Raw genomic sequence first — 13,132 nt, forward strand, 5'->3', positions numbered from 1 at the left:
AGCAAAAGTGAGGCGCATGTCTGTGTGTGTGTATGGAGCCATTGGCTGCAGTCACTATAGCAACCAGGCTCACACCTGCCTGCTTAACCAGCTCTCTCTCTCTCACTGTGCCAAGATTCATCTTAAACACTTTCAACTGCTGCTGTGTCCACAGTGTTTGCTCTACAGCCATCATTTTACCCTCAAAACGAAGAGCTCGATGTTCTCTTTCCAGCACCGTGTCTTTCAAAGCTGATAGTCACAAACTTTTAAAACTGTATGGATTCAAGTGGAGGGATCACATTTTAGTCATTCAGTGATTCAAAGAATATGAAGTTTTGATATTCATTCAGATGTTTTTTGACTCTAAATTTTCTTTTCTTATTTCTTAGGTTTTTTTTAACTTTTATTTAAAAACTTTTCAGCTATTTTCCAACTTCTTCTCTGTAATTGTCAGCTTTTAGCAGTTCAGCACTTTTGTTTTCCGGTTATAATTTCTGTATTTTTCATCTCATTCAACATTTTTAACTTAAAATTCAGCAATTAATTCATTTCAGTGCATACATTCAGATTCAAGCATTCACACTGCAGTTTCTTCAGAAAATGCACTTTCTAGTCATTATTAGTGTGAATGCTTGTAAAAGCATTCACAGTATTGTTCTTCTAATCTTTATTATTAGTGTGAATGCTTGTAAAAGCATTCACAGTATTGTTGTTGTAATCTTTATTATTATTTCATATTCCGTACGTTTTTTGGACGCTAACTCCTTCAAAACCGTTCAACTTAGAAAAACCATTCAAACACCATTAGATTCCTCTTCTTTTGGAATGGTGTGCTTCTATTTTTCTCATTTTTAACATTTATATTTTTAATTTTATTTAACTTTTTTCAACAAGAATTTCCCATGTATTTCAATGGGGAGACCCTTCAAATTCTCCTTCAACTCACTCATTTTTAAACTCTTACTACTTCGACATACATTGACATAGAGCCACTATTCAAACTTTAAAACGAAGACAAGACATTCAACTATTCAACTTGTATTTATCTTTTCAATATCTATTATACTTTTTCTTCAGTTCCAGTTTAAGTTTCATGATGATTTTCCAGCCGTTTCAGAGTTTATAATGGGTGTGTATGGGACGGAATGTTGGGGTCAGAGTGAGACAGCTCAACTGCCAGAGTGACAGGAGCGAAAAAATTAATCTTAAAATATTTTTTAAAACTGCTGCTGTGTCTGCAGCGTTTGCTCTACAGGTATGATTTTACCCTCAAAACGTAGCCATCGCTGTCCTCTTTCATCCAATGTGTTTACTATTGTACTAGGTGTAATGGTTCTTTCATAAATGTCACCAAAGCACAGCCTCCTCCCTACAACTCCTCCATAGACTCAAATGTTAAAATGGCTCAGAAGGTTCGTTTGAAAATCAGAAGAGCATGGTGTTTTTACACTGTCACCATGTCCATATAATAAACTCCACAGGCATGAAAACTGAGAATTCGGTAGACTAGACATTGCTGCCGCTCACGGTGAAAGAATTTTGTCAATAGGACTTGTACTTTTCATTTGGGAGCGATTTGTTTCGGCCAGACTTTTCTGTTCATTTTAAGCAGCAAAAGTGAGGTGCATGTCTGTGTGTCTGTATAGAGCCATTGGCTGCAGTCACTATAGCAACCAGGCTCACACCTGCCTGCTTAACCAGCTCTCTCTCTCTCACTGTGCCAAGATTCATCTTAAACACTTTCAACTGCTGCTGTGTCCACAGTGTTTGCTCTACAGCCATCATTTTACCCTCAAAAGGAAGACCTCGATGTTCTCTTTCCAGCACCGTGTCTTTCAAAGCTGATAGTCACAAACTTTTAAAACTGTATGGATTCAAGTGGAGGGATCACATTTTAGTCATTAAGTTATTCAAAGAATATGAAGTTTTGATATTCATTCAGATGTTTTTTGACTCTAAATTTTCTTTTCTTATTTCTTAGGTTTTTCTAATTTTTATTTAAAAACTTTTCAGCTATTTTCCAACTTCTTCTCTGTAATTGTCAGCTTTTAGCAGTTCAGCACTTTTGTATTCAGGTTATAATTTCTGTATTTTTCATCTCATTCAATATTTTTAACTTAAAATTCAGCAATTAATTCATTTCAGTGCATACATTCAGATTCAAGCATTCACACTGCAGTTTCTTCAGAAAATGCACTTTCTAGTTATTAGTGTGAATGCTTGTAAAAGCATTCACAGTATTGTTCTTCTAATCTTTATTCTTCTATTTTATTATTTTTATATATTCCGTACGTTTTTTGTAGTCTATCTCCTTCAAAACCGTTCAACTTAGAAAAACCATTCAAACACCATTAGATTCCTCTTCTTTTGGACATGACTGCTTCTATTTTTCTTATTTTTAACATTTATATTTTTAATTTTATTCAACTTTTTTCAACAAAAATTTCCCATGTATTTCAATGGGGAGACCCTTCAAATCCTCATTCAACTCACTCCTCTTCAAACTGTATCTACTTCCACATACATTGACGTAGAGCCACCATTCAAACTTTAAAACGAAGACAAGATATTCAACTATTCAACTTGTATTTATCTTTTCAATATCTTTTATACTTTTTCTTCAGTTCCAGTTTAAGTTTCATGATGTTTTTTCACCCGTTTCAGAGTTTATAATGGGTGTGTATGGGACGGAATGTTGCCGCTAGAGTGAGACAGCTCAACTGGTAGAGTGAGAGCAGGGGGGGAATTAATCTTAAAATATTTTCTTAAAACTGCTGCTGTGTCCGCCGCGTTTCGTCTACAGGTATGATTTTACCCTCAAAACGTAGCTATCGCTGTCCTCTTTCATCCAATGTGTTTACTATTGTACTAGGTGTTATGGTTCTTTCATAAATGTCACCAAAGCACAGCCTACTCCCTCCAACTCTTCCATAGACTCTAATGTTAAAATGGCTCAGAAGGTTCGTTTGAAAATCAGAAGTACAGGCTGTCTTTACACTGTCACCACATCAATATAATAAACTCCACAGCCATGAAATCTGAGAATTAAGTAGACTAGACATTGCTGGCGCTCACGGTGAAAGAATTTTGTCAATACGACCTGTACTTTTCATTTGGGAGCGATTTGTTTTGGCCTGACTTTTCTGTTAATTTTAAGCAGCAAAAGTGAGGTGCATGTCTGTGTGCGTGTGTACTGAGCCATTGGGTGCAGTCACTATAGCAACCAGGCTCACACCTGCCTGCTTAATGAGCTCTGTCTCTCACTGTGCCAAGATTCATCTTAAACACTTCTCTTTCAACTGCTGCTGTGTCCACAGTGTTTGCTCTACAGCCATCATTTTACCCTCAAAACGAAGACATCCATGTTCTCTTTCCAACACCGTGTCTTTCAAAGGTCAGAGTTTTAAACCTTTAAAACTGTGTGGATCCAAGTGGAGGGATCACATTTTAGTCATTCAGTGATTCAAAGAATATGAACTTTTATTATTCATTCAGATGTTTTCCGATTCTAAATTTTCTTTTCTCATTACTTAGGTTTTGCTAATTTACATTTTAAACATTTTCAGCTCTTTTCCAACTTCTTCTGTGTGGATTTCAGCTTTTAGCAGTTCAGCACTTTTGTTTTCAGGTTAAAATTTCTGTATTTTTCATCTCATTCAACATTTTTAACTTAAAATTCAGCAATTAATTTATTCCAGTGCATTTATTTAGATTCAAGCATTCACACTGCAGTTTCTTCAGAAAATGCACTTTCTAGTTTTTTATATCATTCAACATTTTTAACTTAAAATTCAGCAATTAATTCATTTCAGCGCATATATTCAGATTCAAGCATTCACACTGCAGTTTCTTCAGAAAATGCACTTTCTAGTTAGTGTGAATGCTTGTAAAAGCATTCACAGTATTGTTGTTGTAATCTTTATTATTAGTGTGAATGCTTGTAAAAGCATTCACAGTATTGTTGTTGTAATCTTTATTATTATATTTTATTATATATTCCGTACGTTTTTTGTACTCCTACTCCTTCAAAACCGTTCAACTTAGAAAAACCATTCAAACACCGTTAGATTCCTCTTCTTTAGGACATGACTGCTTCTATTTTTCTCATTTTTAACATTTATATTTTTAATTTTATTCAACTTTTTTCAACAAAAATTTCCCATGTATTTCAATGGGGAGACCCTTCAAATCCTCATTCAACTTATTCGTTTTTAAACTCTTACTACTTCCACATACGTTGACATAGAGCCACCATTCAAACTTTAAAACGAAGACAAGACATTCAACTATTCAACTTGTATTTATCTTTTCGATATCTATTATACTTTTTCTTCAGTTCCAGTTTAAGTATCATGATGTTTTTTCACCCGTTTCAGAGTTTATAATGGGTGTGTATGGGACGGAATGTTGGTCCTAGAGTGAGACAGCTCAACTGGCAGAGTGAGAGAAGCAAAATAATTAATCTTAAAATCTTTTTTAAAACTGCTGCTGTGTCTGCAGCGTTTGCTCTACAGTCGTCATTTTACCCTCAAAACGTAGCCATCGCTGTCCTCTTTCATCCAATGTGTTTACTATTGTAATAGGTGTTATGGTTCTTTCATAAATGTCACCAATGCGCAGCCTCCTCCCTACAACTGCTCCATAGACTCTAATGTTAAAATGGCTCAGAAGGTTCGTTTGAAAATCAGAAGAGCATGGTGTCTTTCCACTGTCACCACGTCCATATAATAAACTCCACAGGCATGAAAACCGAGAATTTGGTAGACTAGACATTGCTGTCGCTCACGGTGAAAGAATTTTGTCAATACGACTTGTACTTTTCATTTGGGAACGATTTGTTTCGGCCTGACTTTTCTGTTCATTTTAAGCAGCAAAAGTGAGGTGCATGTCTGTGTGTGTGTATGGAGCCATTGGGTGCAGTCACTATAGCAACCAGGCTCACACCTGCCTGCTTAACGAGCTCTCGCTCTCACTGTGCCAAGATTCATCTTAAACACTTCTCTTTCACCTGCTGCTGTGTCCACAGTGTTTGCTCTACAGCCATCATTTTACCCTCAAAATGTCACCATCGTTGTTCTCTTTCCAACACCGTGCCTTTCAAAGCTCAGACATTTAAATTTTTTAAACTTTGTGGATCCAAGAGGAGGGATCACATTTTAGTCATTCAGTGATTCAAAGAATATGAACTTTTAATATTCATTCAGATGTTTTCTGACTTTGAATTTTCTTTCTCATTTCTTAGGTTTTTCTAATTTACATTTAAAACATTTTCAGCTTTTTTCCAACTTCTTCTGTGTAACCTTTAGCTTTTAGCAGTTCAGCTTTTTTGTTTTCAGATTAAAATACTTGTATTTTTCATCTCATTCAACATTTTTAACTTAACATTCAGCAATTAATTAATTTCAGTGCATACATTCAGATTCAAGCATTCACACTGCAGTTTCTTCAGAAAATGCACTTTCTAGTTCTATTTTATTATCTATTCCGTACGTTTTTTGTACTCCTACTCCTTCAAAACCGTTCAACTTAGAAAAACCATTCAAACACCGTTAGATTCCTCTTCTTTTGGAATGGTGTGCTTCTATTTTTCTCATTTTTAACATTTATATTTTTAATTTTATTCAACTTTTTTCAACAAAAAATTCCCATGTATTTCAATGGGGAGACCCTTCAAATTCTCCTTCAACTCACTCATTTTTAAACTCTTACTACTTCCACATATGTTGACATAGAGCCACCATTCAAACTTTAAAACGAAGACAAGACATTCAACTATTCAACTTGTATTTATCTTTTCAATATCTATTATACTTTTTCTTCAGTTCCAGTTTAAGTTTCATGATGTTTTTTCACCCGTTTCAGAGTTTATAATGGGTGTGTATGGGACGGAATGTTGCCGCTAGAGTGAGACAGCTCAACTGCTACAGTGAGAGAAGCAAAAAGATTAATCTTAAAATGTTTTTTAAAACTGCTGCTGTGTCCGCAGCGTTTGCTCTACAGGTATGATTTTACCCTCAAAACGTAGCCATCGCTGTCCTCTTTCATCCAATGTGTTTACTATTGTACTAGGTGTTATGGTTCTTTCATAATTGTCACCAATGCACAGCCTACTCCCTCCAACTGCTCCATAGACCCCAATGTTAAAATGGCTCAGAAGGTTCGTTTGAAAATCAGAAGAGCATGGTGTCTTTCCACTGTCACCACGTCCATATAATAAACTCCACCGCCATGAAAACCGAGAATTAGGTAGACTAGATGTTGCCGTCGCTCACGGTGAAAGAATTTTGTCAATACGACTTGTACTTTTCATTTGGGAATGATTTGTTTCGGCCTGACTTTTCTGTTCATTTTAAGCAGCAAAAGTGAGGTGCATGTCTGTGTCCGTGTGTATGGAGCCATTGGGTGCAGTCACTATAGCAACCAGGCTCACACCTGCCTGCTTAACGAGCTCTCTCTCTCACTGTGCCAAGATTCATCTTAAACACTTTCAGCTGCTGCTGTGTCCACAGTGTTTGCTCTACAGCCATCATTTTACCCTCAAAATGTCACCATCGTTGTTCTCTTTCCAACACTGTGTCTTTCAAAGCTCAGACATTTAAATTTTTTAAACTGTGTGGATCCAAGCGGAGGGATCACATTGTAGTCATTCAGTGATTCAAAGAATATGAACTTTTAATATTCATTCAGATGTTTTTTGACTTTGAATCTTAGGTTTTTCTAATTTACATTTAAAACATTTTCAGCTATTTTCCAACTTCTGTGTAAAAATCAGCTTTCAAAGGTTCTGCACTTTTGTTTTCAGGTTAAAAATTCTGTTTTTTCTAGCTCATTCAACATTTTTAGGTTAATATTAATTCATTTCAATGCATACATTCAGATTCAAGCATTCACACTGCAGTTTCTTCAGAAAATGCACTTTCTAGTTGTGTGGATGCCCTCAGAGGGCATCCACACTATTGAGTTCCTGTTTCTCTTTATTCTTTAATTGTGTGGATGCCCTCAAGGGCTTCCACACTATTGAGTTCCTGTTTCTCTTTAAACTTTATTCTTTTTCAAGTTGCTGCAAGTTTTCAAGTTTTTTGGCACTTAACTACTCCCTCAGTTTTCAGCCGATTTTCTCAGTTCAAACTCTAAACTGTTCTGCTCTTTCTGCTAATTCCAGCTATGACTTTTGGTGTTTATTACTGTTATACTTTTTAAAATATTACACTTTTTTCCTTTAATTTGTCCCATTGAAATGAATGGAAATCTTCCACAATTCTGCTAAAACTTGCTTGGTTTTGAAACTTAACTGCTTCCTCATACTTTCATCTAGAAACTCCATTCAAACTTTAAAATGTTCTCAGATTATTGGGCTATTCCTGTGTGATTCAGCTTTTTCAGATCTTCTACCGTTATAATTTTATACCTCTTTAAGTTTTCAGTTGCAAAATTGTGATTTTTCAGAAAATACATGCGTTGCTATGGTTGCTATGCAATTAACTCAGAGTGAGTGCTGGTCTGTTCTGAATTTTCTCTTCATGTCTGAACAACTTCTTGCTACTCGCTCAATTTCCACTCAACCTCCACAAATTATACATCAAAACGTAGGTATTTTTGCTGGCTTTCAGACAATGTTACTATCTTTATTGTGAGATTTACCATTTTTTCGCAATTTGCCTCGAAGTGACACAAGGTCTGACAACTCCCCATTCAAAGTCTATGTGGAGGTTTTGAAATTCAGAGCTGAAATTCTGTAACAGGAGGCATTTTCAAATCGCCATATCTCTTTAACAAAGCAAAGTTAGGACATGAGGCTTGTGCCAATATATCTTCAGACACTGCTGACACTCACAGTGGAAGCAGTTTTTACAATTATCTTACCGTTGAGCAATGAATTACGTTAGGAAATTTGTGCCTTGCTCAGATCTCTTCAGATTTCAAACTCTGGAAATGAGCAACTTTTTTCTCTCGTCAGATCTTTTTGATGGATTTCAACAGAGACCTGAAAATTTCCATGACTATTCACCAAAGCCTGCTGTTTCTTACGGTGAAAGAATGATTTTGATGCTCCTTATAGATTTAGAGTTACAAAACGTTGTTTGAGGGCAGGTCAAGGCACTTTTGCTTTGCCTCTACTCAGTTACAGTGTATTACAAGTCATATATCTTCAATAATTTATATTTTATCTCTGAATTATGAAGACCTGCAGATTCCCCCATCTCTTCTGAACAAAACGGTGTCAGAATGAGCGTTCTAGCCCCTACGGTTAGGAAATTATGGCCATTTGTTCAAGGGGAGTCCTGAATGTGAGAAATACACTGCAGAAAACTTATACCTCTCTGTGTCTCTGTGTGTGTAAGGGCTGATTACAGCAGGTGCAGCCAATTTAGCTGACCTAGATATACCAAGCACAGTCTCTTAACAGCCACTGCTCCCTTTAGGCTCTGTGTATGTGTATGTTTGTGTGTCTGTATCAATATTTCTCCCATGTTAAAGTATTACTCCTCCATAATAGTATTTCTGTTGAATCAAAGTGGAGCAGTTTTTACAGTCATCTTACTGTTGAGCCATAAATTACGTTTGTTTGAGGGGTGGAAATCTGCCCTCCTCTCACTTTTCAAACTCTGAAAATGAAGCCGTTTCTTCTCTCGTCATATCTCCACGACTGAGGTACAAAGAGCAATGAAAATCGCAGTCAAAGTACACCAAAGTCCGCTGATTCACCCAGTAGAAGAATGATGCTTCTATTCCACCTAGTTTTTGAGTTACACGACGTTTTGTAACTCCAAAAAACGGCGCTTTTACGCCTCTCACCGCGATCTAAATCTGACAGCTCATTTCCCTGTTTTCTCGGCCGTCGCGCTCTTTCCCAGTGGCGCAGTTGGTAATGACGCCGGTCGGCAGCCCAACGATCGCTGGTTCAATTCCACCTTGGTCCACGTTTTTTTTCCCCTACAAATTAATGCACTATCACAGACCAATAATTCATATTGATCATTTATTACAATTCTGCAAACTTTTATGATTTTAGCAGCTTTTCTAATATGGACCTCAGATTCTTTTTAACACTCAATGGCACAAATACTGTTCCCTTTAGGCTCTGTGTATATGTGTGTCTGTATCAATATTTCTCCCATGTTAAAGTATTACTCCTCCATATTAGTATTTGTGCTAAATCAAAGTACGTCTACTACATCTTAGTACTTCTGCTCAATCATAGTATTTCTGCTAAATCACAGTATTTTTGCCATATCATGGTATTTGTGCCAAAGCATTGTATTTCCACAAAATAACAGTATTTCTGCTATGTTATATTATTACTGCTCATAGTATTTCTGCCAAATCTTGGTATTTGTTCCAAAGCATAGCATTTCTGCCCAATCACAATATAACTGCAAAATAAAGGTTTTTGAGCCAAATCATAGTGTTTGTACTAAATTCTAGTAATTCTGCTCAATGATAGAATTTCTGCTATGCTGTAGTGCTTTTTGCTAGATTATAGAATTTCTGCTAAGTCAAAGTATTTCATGTAAATCATAGTATTTCTACCAAGTCCCAGTGTTTCTGCCAAATCATAAATCATAAATAATGTGGTGTGTTGGGGGAACAGCTAGTTCTCTCCCATCATGCCTTGGGACATGTGCTGCTGTTTAGATGTTCTTCTTTCATGGTTTATGGTCACGTTACTTTTAACTGTTGTCTTGAATGTTGTGTTTATACTACGGTACAAAGTCACTGACAGTTATTGTTTTATAGGAAGAATGAAGTACCATAAGTGAGTTCTGTTATGCTGTTATTGGCCCTTGAAGCACATTGTGGCACAAGCAAGTGTGTTTAATTAAGAGCAAGACATGTGATTTATATTGATCATTTATTACAATTCTGCAAAGTTTTATGATTTTAGCAGCTTTTCTAATATGGACCGAAATACATACAAGTACACAGCCTAATGAAGCAGACAGAGGCAGTAGCTCTGATTGGTGAATTTGAGCAGAACCAGGTTGTTCTGCCTCTTTTCAGCAGAAATTCTGCTCATTCACCTCTATTCAGCACAACGTTCTGCTTTTTTGCCTCTTTTCTGCAGAAATTCTGCTGATTCATCTCTTTTCTGCAAAATTTTCAGCCTTTTCGCCTTTTTCAATGCTTTCATCTTTTTCAAATCATAGAGTTCAAATCAAAATATAGTGTTTGTACCAAAGCATTGTATTTGTACGAAGTACAATATTTCTGCCAAATCATAGAATTACTGCTATTTCATAGTATTTGAGTGAAATTACAGTTTTTCTTCAAAAACATTGTATTTCTGCTACTGTATTTCCGCTGTATTACGTAGTGGCTAAGTAGGAGGCTGACTGTTACTAAGTGCATCAGTGTACATAGGTCATCTCTTGTGTTGGAGTGCCCTCTTGTGGCACCTTTTGGGTAGTGCCTTAGTGAACGTGAACACTGCAAAGAAGTGGTATCAGACTGGTTTGTAGTGGAGAAATATGTTGCCAGTTTCTTTCATCTTTAATCCGTATTCATGTTGTAATGTAGTAACTTTTGTGGCACAAATACCACAATATGGCAGAAACACTATGTTTTGGCACAAATACTTTGATTTGGTATACTTTAGTTTCTCACCCCTTTTCAGCAAAGTGTTCATTTTTTTCACCCCTTTTCAGCACAAATTCCAGCTTTTATGGCTGTTTTAAGAAGAAAAAACTCTTTTCAGCAGAAACTCTGCTGATTCATCTCTTTTCAGCGCAAGTTTCTGCTTCTTTACCTCTTTTCTGCTGAAATTCTGCTGATTCACCTCTTTTCTGCAAAATTTTCAGCCTTTTTACCTCTTATCAGCACAATTCTCAGCAGCTTCTGCTCATTTCAGCAGAATTGTCCGTCTCTCCACCTCTTCTTTGCAAGAATGTCTTTGGCTCAGGGAATTGAATAGCTGCCTTGAGACCAGGAGGGCCAGGTTCGAATCCTGCTCAGGGCTTGTTTCTGCTTTGTTTGTTCCCCCTGCAAATTTGTGTGAATTTGTACACTGTAATATCGCTGTATTACGTAGTGGCTAAGTAGGAGGCTGACTGGCAGGGCCAGACTCAAATTTGAGCATCTTCAGCCCCTTTCAGCAAAATTTTCAGTTTTTTCTGCTGTTTTCAGAACAAAAACCCTCTTTTCAGCAGAAATTCTGCTCATTCACCTCTTTTCAGCACAATGTTCTGCTTCTTTCCGTCTTGTCTGCAGAAATACTGCTCATTCTTCACCCCTTTTCAGCAGAATTTTGAGTTTTTTTCACCCCTTTTCAGCACAAATCCCATTTTTTTCAGGTCTTTTCAAAGTCTGCTGATTCACCTCTTTTTAGTAGAATTTTGTGCTTTACCTCTTTTCACCTCTTTTCAGTGCAACGTTCTGCTTCTTTCCCTCTTTTCAGCCGAAATTCTGCTGATTCACCTCTTTTCAGCAAAATTTTCAGCCTTTTCTCCTCTTATCAGCACAATTCTCAGCAGCTTCTGCTCATTTTAGCAGAATTGTCCATCTCTCCACCTCTTCTTTTTGCGAGTGTTTTTGGCTCAGTGAGATGACTAGCTTCCTTGAGACTAGGAGGGCCAGGTTCGAATCCTGCTCATAGCAACATTTTCTTTTTCACCACCATACAACTTTTTGCAACTTTTCATCTTTTTCAGCTTTTCAGCAGACAGCTTCAGCGTTAAGGCATCCACACAGCATTTTCGCAGGAAATGCAAATTTTTCTAGTATTCTTAAAGTTGCTTCCGTACGTTTTTCGGCACTTAACTACTCCCTCAGTTTTCAGCCGATTTTCTCAGTTCAAACTCTAAACTGTTCTGCTCTTTCTGCTAACGACTGCTATGACTTTTGGTGTTTATTACTATTATACTTTTTAAAATATTACACTTTTTTCCTTTAATTTGTCCCATTGAAATGAATGGAAAACTTCCACAATTCTGCTAAAACTTGCTTGGTTTTGAAACTTAACTGCTTCCTCATACTTTCACCTAGAAACTCCATTCAAACTTTAAAATGTTCTCAGATTATTGGGCTATTCCTGTGTGATTCAGCTTTTTCAGATCTTCTACGGTTTTCATTTTATACCTCTTTAAGTTTTCAGTTGCAAAATTGTGATTTTTCAGAAAATACATGCGTTGCTATGGTTGCTATGCAATTAACTCAGAGTGTGTGCTGGTCTGTTCTGAATTTTCTCTTCATGTCTGAACAACTTCTTGCTACTCGCTCAATTTCCACTCAACCTCCACAAATTATACATCAAAACGTAGGTATTTTTGCTGGCTTTCAGACAATGTTACTATCTTTATTGTGCGATTTACCGTTTTTTCGCAATTTGCCTCGAAGTGACACATAGTCTGGTTACTTCCCATTCAAAGTCTATGGGGAGGTTTTGAAATTCAGAGCTGAAATTCTGTAATGGGAGGCATTTTGAAATCGCCATATCTCCTTAACAAAGCAAAGTTAGGACATGAGGCTTGTGCCAATTTATCTTCAGACACTGCTGACACTCACAGTGGAAGCAGTTTTTACATTCATCTTACCGTTGAGCCATAAATTACGTTTGTTTGAGGGGTGGAAATCTGTCCTCCTCTCAGTTCTCACACTCTGAAAATGAAGCCGTTTCTTCTCTCGTCATATCTCCGCGACGGAGGTACAAAGAGCTATGAAAATCGCAGTCAAAATACACCAAAGTCCGCTGATTCACCCAGTACAAGAATTATGCTGCTAGCCCTCCTAGTTTTTGAGTTACACGACGTTTTGTAACTCCAAAAAACGGCGTTTTTCGCCACTCACCGCGATCTATTTTCTGACTACCCAAGTCTCTTTCTTTCAGCCGCCCGCCTCCTTTCCAGGTGGCGCAATCAGTAATGACACGGCTCTGCAGCTCAAAGGTCGTGGGTTCAATCCCACCTTGTTCATCATTTTTTTTTCACTACAAATTTATACACTATCACAGACCTGTAATTTATTTTGCTAATTTATTACAATTCTGCAAAGTTTTATGATTTTAGCAGCTTTTCTAATATGGACCTCAGATTCTTGTTAACGCTCCATGGCAGAAACAAGTACACAGCCTGATGAAGCAGACAGAGACAGTACCTCTGATTGGTGAATTTGAGCAGAAAGGGTTGTTCTTTCATTTCATTTCTTTATTTATTTC

This window comes from Pelmatolapia mariae, linkage group LG16_19, assembly GCF_036321145.2.
Source record: "Pelmatolapia mariae isolate MD_Pm_ZW linkage group LG16_19, Pm_UMD_F_2, whole genome shotgun sequence".
In the NCBI taxonomy this organism is placed as follows: domain Eukaryota; kingdom Metazoa; phylum Chordata; class Actinopteri; order Cichliformes; family Cichlidae; genus Pelmatolapia; species Pelmatolapia mariae.